This window comes from Neophocaena asiaeorientalis, unplaced genomic scaffold (assembly GCF_003031525.2).
Source record: "Neophocaena asiaeorientalis asiaeorientalis breed wild unplaced genomic scaffold, Neophocaena_asiaeorientalis_V1.1 scaffold558, whole genome shotgun sequence".
In the NCBI taxonomy this organism is placed as follows: domain Eukaryota; kingdom Metazoa; phylum Chordata; class Mammalia; order Artiodactyla; family Phocoenidae; genus Neophocaena; species Neophocaena asiaeorientalis.
In genome coordinates, this window is record NW_020172780.1 from 1,233,857 (window position 1) to 1,245,437 (window position 11,581).

At 51.1% G+C, this 11,581-nt stretch overlaps 1 pseudogene; it reads left to right on the forward strand.

The window, feature by feature from the left end:
• The first annotated feature begins 7,682 nt into the window (after window positions 1-7,682).
• Window positions 7,683-10,970, forward strand: LOC112397233 (RNA transcription, translation and transport factor protein-like; annotated as a pseudogene).
• The last annotated feature ends 611 nt before the right edge of the window (window positions 10,971-11,581 follow it).

The following is an 11,581-nucleotide window of genomic DNA, read 5'->3' on the forward strand; positions in this document are numbered from 1 at the left end:
TCAAACCTTTTCTTTCCTATGCAGCAAGTTACCATTTAATTTTACAGTTAGGCTCGCACCAGATGCTAGGTTCATATCCTAGCTGGTTCAGTCCAGAGAATGTGGCTTTAGCCCTCAGATGTCCTGGAATGTGCAGGTGTTTGAAATCCTCTACCCATCACCCTGCTGAAGTGAGCCTGCTGCCAGGTGTGGGGGATGCTATCAACACTCAGGCTCCCCTCAGGAACCACTCCCAAACTGCACCACTCAGTTCCTGGCCCCCAGGAATTTTGTTTTAATGAACACAACTTTTAGAAACAACTTTTAAACTTTTCTGGTTAAAAGTCTGAAGAAGAACAGCTAAGACCACTCAGTGGTCATTCCTACCCATTCAGTGGCCTGAGCCATGGGGGTGCAGATCAGTCTCAGTGGGGAACTGCTAGGTGAGCACAGAGGGCACCTGCACACCTTCAGACCAGCCTTCGACCTCTGCAGGAGTTGCGGTAAATTCGGGAGCTGGAGCACTGCGTTCGCCCTGTCATCCTTGGTCACAGCCTGCCCTTCATTCTCAGCCTCTTCAGCACTCGGTAGAAGTAGACGGGGTATGACTTCCTCTGGTTGCCCACAAGAGGTGATGTCAGTGTCCACCACCTGAGACCCACTGAGTGAGCCCTCTTTTAGTGTCTCAGAGCAGGATTGAAGTTGATCTGCAAAGAGAAGGGCCAAGTGGCCCTAGAGACCTGCATGGATCACAAAATATGGAGACAGGCAGAAGAAAACACAGGTCATTTTCCACGTTTTCATCTCTCCTAAAGCCCCAGGAATTTGACCTAGGGATCTTGAGTAACTGATAGCCATCCAAAATGGGGGTGGGTCACTGAGCCCAGCGGGTGGTAGGGCCTCAAGTAAGTCATGCTGCTGAAATAATAATAATGATGATGATCCCCAGTGCTGAGCTAAGTCTTTGCAGGAATTCTCTTGTCTTGCCCTACACTGTCCTAGAGGGCCCTGTTATCAGATGGGAAGCAGCAAAGAGGCAAAGAGACTTGCCTGAGTTAGTCGACTGCAGGCAGTGGGCCCAGAGGTGAACGAGGCCAACTTACCCACACCCCACAGTGAGCTGCCTCTCAGCCTGCAACGGCTGCCATCCAGCCTTTTCAGGACGTTGTGGCCAGTCCTCGCCCATTGACTTTCGCTAGCTCCAGGGGCCGGTCTTCGGCAAGCTGGCACATCCTCCATCGTGCCAGCTCTCTCTCATCCTCTCTTAGCACCTCTGTCCACATAGCCCCTGGAGCTCTAGCTCGGCTGGCTCTGCTGTCACATGCCCATGACCCAATCCACCTTCAGCTCCACCCCATATAGCACTGGGGCTGGGAGTCTGTGCTCCACCTCTCCCAGCCCCCAGCTGCTTCAGGGAGGCATTGCCAGAGGAGGTGCTGGTGGCAGCAGATTGGAAGGGGCTCCCATCCACATCCACTGGGGAAGGAGTAGAAAGAGCTCTCCATCAGGCTTCTTTTAGTCCCCAGAGCCAGTCATACGGCTCTGCTCCCCTTTGAGGAAGCAGCCAGAGCACAGCAGCTTCCCCCTTTACACTCCCAATCCCCGGGGACTGAGCATCCCCTGGGGTGGCTTTCCTTCCAAGCTTCCTTCTGTCCATACCCAGAGTGTGCGCTGCAGTCTGGGTTTCAATGGGAGCAGAGCCCCCATTGTGCTCACTCAGCCCTGCCAGCAGCTGGCATCTAACCCCCGGTATTGAATGGATTTCCACCCAGTCTCAGCCTCAGCTCTCTCCTCAACTCTAAACTCCTTCCTCTTAGGGGGTCCGTCTTAATGGGCAGGCCGAGGAGTCAGGACTCTCCTTCAATTCTAGCTTGACCTCGGGCCCAACCACATCTATCCACTGCCCTCCAGAGCATCCACATCCCGGTGAGGCCCCAAATTCTGGGCTATGTTCTCCTCTTGGTCCTGGTGGTGCATGCCAGCCCTTGCTCACCGTGGATCCACTGCCTCTGTCTCACCCTGCTGCCCAAATGGATTCACTGAGCAGATTGGCACAGGCTTCCTGGAAAGCAGTTCACAGTTGGAGCAAGAATCTAAAAAATGTTTATACCCTTTAAGTCAGTAACTCCCTTTTGGGGAATTTGTACAAGTGAAGTGACCAGCTATGCAGATAGTGGTGCATAAAGATGTTCACTGAAGGGTTGTTTATTATAAGCATTAGGAATAACGTAAATTTTCAGCAATTGGAATATGGCTCAGTAAACTGTGTTATTCCTATGTAGTCAAATATGATGAAGCCATTTAAATGCACTTCATGGAGTTTTATAATGAGGCAGGAGATGATTTGAAGTGACAGTGCACAGGAGAAAACCCGGAAGGGAACACACCAAAGTGTTATCAGTGGATGCTTCTGCTTTTGTGCATTTTTCTTGCACTTTGGACAAGAGGCAACTCCACCTAATGTCTGGCCTGTGTCTTTGGGAAAGAGGGGCACACTGATCCAGCAAGGGTCTAGAAGCATGGATCCGATTCAAACCCTGGCACCACGCGTTGGCCATGACCTTCAATTCATTAATTAAGTTATCTGAACCCCAGTTTCCTCAGTCACCAGGTGGCAGTGGCACCCAGTTCCCAGGGTTGTGAAAGAATTGCTAAAGGAATCCCCAGGCGTCCAGCAGCAGCCCAGTAGGACTGAAACATGATAGCCATCCTGGACTCTGCCTTGCCACCTGTCTCCTTGCTGGTGGGACCTGCCATGGAGAGAGGAATGGCCCCGATTCAAGAGAGCCATTCAATCCCCATTTCCACAGGGGGACATGGAGGTTTGAGGTCTTAGTGATTTGCTCAGGACCACAGAGCTAGCCAGTGGAGGGGCAGACATGTGGGCTCGTACAGAGAGAGCAGAGAGAAGGAGCATGGAGAGCCAGGTGCCACAGTGGCTTGGCAGGGATCCTCAGACCAGAGCCACGCCACTGTCCAGGGCAGGTTCTGACCGGTGGCCAGTTGTCCTGCCAGCTGGGGTAGCTGAGTACCCCAGGGGTTCCCAGGGGTCTCTCCCACCCAGAGTTTCCACTTTACGCTCAGTGGGCCCCATCAGCCCCCATCAGCTCCCAGGGGAGCCACACAATTTTCCATGTGATGCAGAAGAGGCATTTTCCTCTGGCTGGAGACTCAGCCTGCTCGACTTGGGGTTTTCCAGCAGACCCGGCTCGAATTGCAGTGCCTGCCCCTGGGGATGCCTGTTCATTCAGAATGAAGAGGTGCCCAGGTGACATAATACGTCATCAAACACCTGTCGAGCCTACTGGGGGCCAGGCCCAGTGCACACAGTGGAAAATGGCCACATCACGTGAGGAAGCACTGCCTGTCTTTCAGCTATGCTTCTTTCTGCAGTGGCTTCATGCACAGTCTGACCCTTCCTGGAGAAGGCACGCATGTCCACCAGGAGCGCCACGTCAAAATTCCCAGCTTTTCCCTCCATAGCCCCAGAGAAAGCCCAAGAACGGAATGTCTTTAGCTGACAGGTCACGTGGTCATCCCTGAACCACCCCTGTAGACAGGGCTGGGATGTTCTGATGTGCCAGACTGGGCACGTGTCTCCGATGGATCCAAGGACTGCATGTGGGAGGAAGGCTTGTTCCAAAATAAGGGGAAGCATCCCACCTACACCCTGGCATTGACCTTGGGGAAGCAGGCTTGGTTCCCCTTTGAAGAACTGCACCAACCTCCAGGGAGCCCCACGCACGCTTCCTGCCCTCGTGGCCTCAGTTTTCTCATCTGCTAAATGGCTCACTTCATCACGCCACGCAAGGGAGAATGCGAGGCTCCAAGACAACCTGGCACACAGTAGGTGCTCCTTAAACACTAATGCCGCCCTCCTGGGCTCAGTGCTCCGTACACACCTGCCAAAGAAGCAGGTCAGAGCCGCTGGGGCCATCAGGCTGCAACATGTTTTTCTAGGAGGTTTTATGTGAACTACACATCCAGGAATGAAGTCACTGATCAATAACCCACAGCAGTGACCCCTCAATTAACAAATACTTATCCATCTTAGAGACAGAATTGCCATTTTGCAAGATAATTGAGCACCAATGACCAGAAGCATACTCTGCTTTGAATAAGGACCTGAAATATGACTGGCATCCACAGGGCATCAGTGGGGTACTACAGGCAGCCTCAGGGCCTGGGGTGATCTCTGCATCATTATCACAGGGACAGCCAGGCAGGAGCTGAGCCCTAGAGCCCACAGGATAAGGATGTGGGGCGTAATGTGCTGTGTTGGGGCTTGACATGTTTCTGGTCTGTGTCTCTGAGGATGTGAGTGGTGGTGGGGGGCGGGGGCAGGGTGCCTTGGTTCTGAAGCTGAGGGGCGGAGGCCAACGCAGACACCAGCAAGAGCAAAGTAGGTCTTTTAACAGGAGGAGAAACCGAGGCTCAGAGATGAAAAGGGCAAGAGCATACAGTGAGCAGGCTACAGAACCAGGGCTCCAGGTTCAAAAGAGGCTTCATCTCAGCTAGAGGGAGCTTTCCATGAACATTCGTCAGATGTGTGCGTGTGTCGGGGGGAACTTCCAGACACAAGAGCAACAGGGGACTGGGCAGGGAAGAGAGAGGGGGGATTTAAAAAGGAAAGGTAAAAAATAAAAATAAAAAGGAAAGGTAGGGGATTTCCCTGGAGGCACAGTGGTTAAGACTCTGTGCTCCCGATGCAGGGGGCCCGGATTTGATCCCTGGTCAGGGAACTAGGTCCCACATGCATGCAGCAACTAAAAGTTCATATGCCACAACTAAGGAGGCCACATGCCACAACTAAGGAGCCCACCTGCCACAACTAAAACTCGGCATTACCAAATAAATAACTTTTTTTTTAAGAAAAGGAAAAGTAAAACTGACCAAATTTTAAAATATTAAGAAATAAGATCAAAAGGCAGGCATTTCCTTGAGGAAAAAGATTCACAGCAGATACAAAAGGTAAGGGGAGTTATCATTAATATGCAAAAACTCATATGAGTCAATATGGGTTCAGTATGAGTGGAAAAATCCAAATTCCCAAAAGAAAAGAGAGTGAAAGTCACACTCAGACAAGCACAGAAAGTCATGGAATGTGTAGAACCACAGTTTCATCTCACCAGGAACTGTCATAAGGCAAGACAAACAGGCATCTTCACGTGGAGATTAGCAGTCCTGGTTTAATAATAAGGCCCGATGCAGACAGGCAAGCTGTGAGCAAGTCAGTTGGTCCAACCTTTCAGGAAAGCAGCTTGGAAAAGCCTCACACTTATTCTTACTTTGATTCACTTTTGGGATCTACCCTGAGGAAAGCAAAGATTTAGACCTAGAGTGGTTTACCTTAGAGTTACTATAAATGCCAAAAGATTGGAAATGACAAAATTCCAGGGGGAGGCCTGGGTGACCCTTCATTATCCTAGGCCAAAGGGTTTATGATCACTTGTTACTGCAGTGTGGACTGATACACTCCACACTGGATTCCTGGCACAAGAAAGCTTGGTGGATCCTGGAAGCTCAAGGAACAATTGTTAAAAGAGCAAATAAAGGAATGATCTCAGAGAAAATACACCAGATATCAGCAGTGGTTATTTCTATTTGGGTGAATTCCATTTTTTGCTTTTATGCCTTTCTGGCAGCCACAGCTGTACCGTGCACTCACCTGCTTGGCCAACCCTGAACCAGCTGCTGAGTCAGAAGTTTATGCATTTGTAATTGTGTCAGATTTTATCAAATCGCTCTCAGGAGATGTCGTACCAATTTACACTCCCACCAGTGATGTAGACATGCACACAAAGCACGTTAATTGACCTTTGCATTAGGAGAAATGCCATATCCCAGCAAGGCTTTAATTTCCATGTCTCCCATCATGCGTGAGCTCAGCCTCTGCCCATGGGTCCAGACCAGTTTTCTTTTCTTTGAGCTGTCCTCAGAGGGGCTGACGTCTCCCTGCCCCGCCGACCCCCAGAACACCTTCGCTCAGCTTCTGAGTGGCTGGCTCTGTCTCTTCCGTCAGCCTTAGGGTCAGAAGTCACCTCCGCAGAGAGGTGAGGTCCCTGAGGGGCCCACAGCCTGAACTCATCCTGATCGAAGCATCTGCTTCTCCGTAACAGACACTCAGGTCCCAGCCCAGGGACCCTGCCCTTCTGGTGCTGGTACCTCCATCTTCCCAGCAGGCCCTGAGCCAGTTGGAGATGAATCTGTGCTAACTGACCATCTCATTCTTCTGAGCTCCCCACTGAGCAAGGCGTTTAGCCTCAAGACAGAGGCCTGTATGTAGCCATCAGGAGTGTGGCCCGGACTCAAGTCCAGCCCCTGGGCCACTGTAGGCCACACCACCCTGAGGGAGAGATGCCTAGGCTGGGTGCCCTGCAATAAGTTCACCTCTTGCACCTCAGTTTCCTATCTGCCAACCCCCAATGTCACCATAAATATGACAGAGCAGACATCTGCAATGCTTCCAGTAGGCAGCCTAGGCCAGAACATAGGCGGATCGGTCACTGCAGCTCTAGGCAGCTAAGGACCATGCCCCTGAGCTCTCCATCCTCCCCCAGATTATGCTGGGGCAGGGTCAGCGTCTCCCCTCCCAGGGCCCACTGTCAGCCTGTGCCATGGCTGGGGTGAGGGGCTGCTGGATTGATCAATTAGTCCATGCCTGGTCCCTGCCAGCCAGACCCCCCACTCCGTGGTCCCCATGGCTGCCTGCAGCCCATGCCCGGCTCCGGTGGTAGAGGCCAGCATCCCCCACACCACATGGACCGATGACTGTGGGCAGTGCTGACTGGAGTCCAGGGTGTTCTCAGGGTGGCACCTGGAGAGGGGCTAGCATGGTCCAGGGGTGCACAGGGACCGGCCATTCACAAAGCACCAGCACCAGCATTCACTCACGGGGTCCCAAGGTAGCCTGGCCCAAAGGAGGTGATCTCCGCAAGGGCAGGGACATCCATCAAGTCACCTCAGCTGGGTCTCCATGAGGCTGCATCCTGCTCTCTTCAGAGTGACCCAACCCCCCCTCAGTCCCTCCCTCCCTGCAGCCCGGGCAAGCCAGGGCGTGAATACCTGCTTTGAGAGCAACAGCTTGGGACTCCATTCACAGCAGCATTTTAATCCCACCTTTTCCAACAAGAATACAGCATAGGACTCAGCATTCCGGGAGCCCAGCAGGTCTCTCACACTCCACCAGCTGCCTGTTTCCCTCCACATGGAAGTGCCGGCTTCTGTGTCCTCAGAGGCATTTTCTACACATGGACCCTTTCCCTCCTGGGTTTGCCCAAGTGGGGGTAGGCCAGGCACACTGCTGCCTCACTTTCCTCAAAATTCTGGTCATTGGTTTGTCTATTTATATTGTAAACACTTTCTATTGCAAAATGCAAAACAAACCCAGAAACGTGCATTAAACAGACTGAAGAATCACTACAAAGTACACACTCACGTGACACCTGTGGTGATGCCAGAACTCTGTCCTCCTGGGTCCTGACACCCCAGAGGTGGCCCCAACCCTGCTTTCACAGTAATCACAGCCTGGATGCTGTTTTGTTGTCTGTCATTTTGCTACCAAATGAACACCTGCAAACCTTGCATATGACTTTGCCAGGGCAAGGGCAGGGCAGGAGAGGCACTGGGTGAGCCTTTCCGACCTCAAAACCACAAGGGCCCAGGGAGCCTAGCTCGAGTCTGAACGCCCTATCTGCAATGTCATGGAGCAGGGCGTCACGCCCAGAAGTCCTGCTGCTGCTTCCACTGAGAGCGTCCACAAGGCCTGTGGTCGGTGTGTAGGTGCCTGCAGCACGGAGGACCATGGCCCTATACTCCGTCACTCAGGTGACACTGATGGGCTGTTTGGGGAAGGTTGCTCAGAACATCCTAGTGAGGGTTCCCACACTTCCCTTGGGCCTGTGCCAGCAGGGGAGCTGCTCTCATGGTGGGCAGTCCTGGGGGGCCGTCCCACTCCCCCCAGCCCTCCCCGGGGAACCTAGCCCAGCCAATAGGTGAGTGGACCTTGCTGTATTCACGCTCATTGAAGACCATCACTTCCAGTTCACCTTCCTCTGTTGACGGCCACGTGGCGTTTTGTTGCACCATGTGCCATGTTTATCTTCCCAAGCCCTGTGCGGGCATTTTGGTGACTCCACCCTTTTGCTTCTTCAAAAACAGAATAACCTGTGGAAATGCAGCTCATGGGGTAAATACCTAGACGTGGAGTCAGCTAGCCCCAGCACCCCTATCCACACCAAGGTCCCATCCAGGTCCCCAAACTCAGCTGAAACTAACAAAGCCTGTTGGCCTTGGCTTTCACCAGCCCGCCCTGCTGAAACGGGAGGCCACACCTCAACTCTTCAGGGTCTGCACATGGTCCTCCCACTGGCAGTGTGGAGGCCAGAGCCAGCCCTGTGAACTCTCTCACAGATGGGGCCTCTCTCCCTCACTCCCACCTCGGGAATCACCTCACACCCACCTTTTCTAGTATTTAAGGCATTTTCTTTGAGATAAGTGCTTGCATCCCCATAAACATCTGCTACTTTTTCTCTTATGTCTTGACTGAAGCAGTGTGCTATCAGAGAAAGTTCTGAGAAGGGGACTTCACCTATAACCCCAACTCCCAACACGACAGCCACCATGCTGTGCTGTGTCCCCTCTAGACTATTCATGGGCACACGTGTTTCAAAGTGTTCATTCATTCCTTCAGCAAACACTCACTAGGTCTTTCCTAGTGGGTCCAGGACCCAGCCCAGAACAGTCTAGTCACTGATGAGATTCAAAGACCAATTCCCACCTGATCCAAGCAGTGTCTATGTTCATCGCCGACTCTGCAGGTTCCCTGTGGAGGGGGGCTGGGAGGTGAATGGTTTCCCTGGGAGCACCGAGCCTGCAGCCTTGCACCCTCATCTTCTTCCACAAGAATTTAACACAAATGGCGCGAGGCCCTGCAGCCACGGGTGGAGGCAGCCAGGAGGCGCAGCTGTCTTGAGCGGGTGGTGGCACCCTTCTCCAGCCTCGGTTTCCCCACTTGCAAGGTGAGGACGGGCAGATGAGTGAATGAATGTGGTAGTCTCTGCTCAAAGGATTAGAGGATGGAAAGAAGGGAAGGAGGGAGGGAGGGAGGGACACAGAGAAGGAGGGAAGGGAGAAGGTGGAAGGAAGGAGGGAGGGAAGGGAGGAAAGATGAATAGGCAAAAAGACAGGATCACGATCTGTTAAGGATAAACTAGGAAGTTGCCCCCGTATGGTCAGCTGTGAAACCCTGGACAGGTTCACTGACCTCTCTGAGCTCTCCTTGTTGACCTGCAGGATGGAAACTATAATAATAGAAGGGAAGATAGCTTATCCTGGATTCCCAGCACCTGGAGCTCCCAGACCCGGCACTGTTCTGGCATTTTTCTTGTCTGGGCACTTTAAGAAGCACATCGTGGTGCTCAGTGCCCAGTCATGGTCAGCTCGTGATATACACCCCACTGTGCTGGGCTCCTCGGGGTGGGGAGGTGCTGCTTCTATCTGACTTCACCTTAACCTCACTGCGGATCAGCAGTTCAGTCACAGGGCCAATTATAAAACAGTGTTTATTTGTTATTTAGTTGAATAAATTAATCTACTCTGAGGTACTGTGTGTACCTCTGGAGATATTTTTTGAATGCACGCATGTTGTGCATGACAGAGAAAATCAACATCATCTGGTCCAGCCCCCAGCTGATACAGGAAGCCCCTCCCCAGGACCTGAGGGGTGACAGCCAGCCCTGCTGGCATCTCTCCAGGATGGGAGCACACGGCCTTCAAGATGCCCAGACTTACTGCAGACCTGATGTTCCTGTGCTGTAACTGCCCTGGGACCGCCAAGCAGGGTCCCAGAAACAGTGAATATCCCCACCCCACCTACATAGCCAGGCCCCCAGCTGTGCTCATGTTTGCCACATTGCAGTTTGCCATCACATCCCCCCACCTAGCCCCAGAGAAAGAATCACAGTGTGAAATGAATGAGGACATGAATTTGACAGAAAGCTGGAAATATATGGAAACTGGGCAGAAATGTTTAAGAATGCCCTGGGTTGGGGGGCCAGAGTTGCAAGGACATGACCAACCCTCAGCCACCACATATCACACTGAGCAAGAAAGTCTTTTTTTAATTGAGACATCACTTATATACCATAAAAATCCCCTTTTAAAGTGTACAATTCAGTGGTTGTTAGCACATTCACGGACTTATGCAACCATCACCACTAATCCAGAATGTTCTCGTCACCCCCAAAGGATACCCCGCCCTCCCGACTGAAGCAGGGAGCACGATGGCCTTCAACTACAACCACCTACCTCTTCTGCTGAAGAGATGAAACAGAACTTAGAAACGATGTTTGCACTGAAGACCAGAAAAGGAGATACTACGAGACTGAAGACAGAGGTAAGCTAAGAAACATCCACAGCGGTGACCAGCCCAAGTTCTTTGAAAAGTATCTCAGAGACGTCAACTGTTCTTTCAAGATTCAAGATGGACAAGAAGCAATTGACTGGCTTCTTGGTTTAGCTGTTAGTCTTGAATATGGCGATAATGCTGAAAAATACAAGGATTGGGTACCTGATAATGCAAAAAAATGCTGACAATGCAACTAAAAATGCAGAGCCCGTGATCAATTTGGATGTAAATAATCCTAATTTTAGGGCTGGTGTCATGGTCCAGGCTAACTTTCAGAGTCAGCTCATGGTGGTTACCTGGCAGTGCTTCAGGCAATTCGCATTTTGGTCCAGGAGCCCTGACACAGGATGTAGCTGCTAGCACAAACCCAGCAGAAGAGGGCTTGCCTGTTGGTTTAGACAAGTATATTCTTGGTTTTGACACAAGAGACGTGGTCCTTAATGAAGCTGGTCAAATTCTGCACTTGCTGCATATAGAAGAGCTCAGAGAGCTGCAGACAAAAATTCATGCAGCCAGAGTGGCTGTTCAGGTGATTACTGCTGATCCAAAGACAGACCACTGACTGGAGAAAGTTGGAAGATGAACATTTTAGAATTTTAGCTTCCCCTTTACCTAGTATTCTCTGGCATATATTTGGAAATCAAATGCCACATTTTCAATGGAAGAATCCCAGAAATCTGACTATGTTCTAGAGAGCTACCATCATTGCCTTTTCTTTAATAAAGTTTAGGAAAGTGGAAAACAAAAAATAGATCCTGTACCCATCAGGCAATCGCTCACCACTCAAGGTCCCCCAGACCTTGACAAACACGAATCTACTTTCTGTCTCTGGATCTGCCTATTCAGGACATTTTATATAAATAGAATCATACACCTTTTGTGCCTGGCTTCCCGCACTCAGCATGTTTTCCAGATTCATCCACATTGTAGCATGTACTGGCACTTCACCCCTTTTATGGCTGATTAATATTCCATTGTTTGGATACACCACATTTTGTTTAATCCATCATCCAATGGTGTATGTTTGGGTTGTTTCTGTTTTTTGGCTATTATGAACATTCGTGTACACATTTTTGTATATATCTAAGTGGAGTTGCTGGGTCGTAAGGTAATTCTGTGTTAACTGTTTGAGGAACCACCAAACTGTTCTCCACAGTGGCTGCACCATTTTACTTTCCCACCAGCAGTGTATGA